Below are 1159 nucleotides of genomic sequence, written 5' to 3'. Positions count from 1 at the left end.
GCCGATAAGGCCGCGCAAGGCACGCTTGCACGGTTTGGGCACAAGCTGGGGTTCACATGTACTTTGTGTGGCCCTTAAAAGTGTCTTACGAATGCATGACAAAGAGTGGGTGTGTTTAACTAGAGACGACCGCAGGCAACTGCGACGTCATGCCCTTAAGGTGGAGCTTAAGTGTCCCCATATATTTTTTTTTGCAGACTTCTGAGAAAACAAATAACTAACCCAAAAACAGGTATTGCTGAAAGCTGTCAACGTCATACGCACTGCCCAGTCAGCATGCGCCATTCATGCCATCACGTGTCACGCTCTCGGTTCAAGCTAAGCAGTTTTTGAATGCCAATTTCCGCCAGAACAAGCTTTTTAGAATTGCAGTTTCATTGCTTCAACTAAACGGCTGCTGCTCCGTATAGTCAAGAAGCCTTTTGTGAAATTTGTACCTCGAGTTTTCATGCGGTTTGGCGGCTTTCTTTTCTTAAGCCCCTCTGAGAACTGGACCAATAAGCAGGCATGGCGAGAAAGGCTACCCAACGCTGCCCGGATCCTGTCAGCTTTGCGCAGAGGCAGTGTCGCATCCCATGAAGTCTCGACTGAGGAGCGACTATTGCTAGTTGAAAACTTTTCCCAATACCCCGCCTGGACGACGTGAAATACCGTCGGCCGAGGCAATTTTTGGAAGGCCCTTCGGGGCCTCATAACCAAAATCAAAAGAAAGACTGTTTAGTAAACGCGCCTGGCCATTCTACTATCTACTATGAGGTGGCGTCCGTGGAAGTGCTTCAGTTCATCGCGCTGGGCGGATCACACTTTGTCTTCAGAAGCAAGACGGTGGGTTCCGACATGCCACTCCCTGTTCACGAGCTGTAGCGTGCCGAGAGAGAGAGAGAAAACTTTAATACAACAGGAATTCGGGGCACACCCCAGGGTCCGCGCACGACCCCACTGCACTCACGTGGTTTATGTATTGGTCGGTGAATCGGGCTGTCCTCAGCAGAAGGTGACGCAAATAAGCGTTTCCAAAACTCCCCTATGAACGGCTTGAAAACGAATGCATGGACGGACGGACGAAAGGAGGGAGGGATGGGCGGGCGGATGGATGGATGGGGAAACTTTATTTAGCACGAGAATTCGAGGCCCGCAGGCCTCCTGGGTCTGCGCACGA

General features: G+C 51.1%; 1 non-coding gene across 1 annotated transcript; it reads left to right on the top strand.

The window, feature by feature from the left end:
- The first annotated feature begins 546 nt into the window (after window positions 1-546).
- LOC149346542 (U4 spliceosomal RNA) lies at window positions 547-688 on the top strand. Its single transcript, XR_016282610.1, has one exon. It is a non-coding gene; the product is annotated as a U4 spliceosomal RNA (small nuclear RNA).
- The last annotated feature ends 471 nt before the right edge of the window (window positions 689-1159 follow it).

The sequence above is a fragment of the Amblyomma mixtum genome, chromosome 4 (genome assembly GCF_055824585.1).
Source record: "Amblyomma mixtum isolate Tamu chromosome 4, ASM5582458v1, whole genome shotgun sequence".
Lineage (NCBI taxonomy): Eukaryota > Metazoa > Arthropoda > Arachnida > Ixodida > Ixodidae > Amblyomma > Amblyomma mixtum.
The sequence above is the reverse complement of the archived record's forward strand: the minus strand, read 5'-3'. Positions and strand labels throughout refer to the sequence as shown.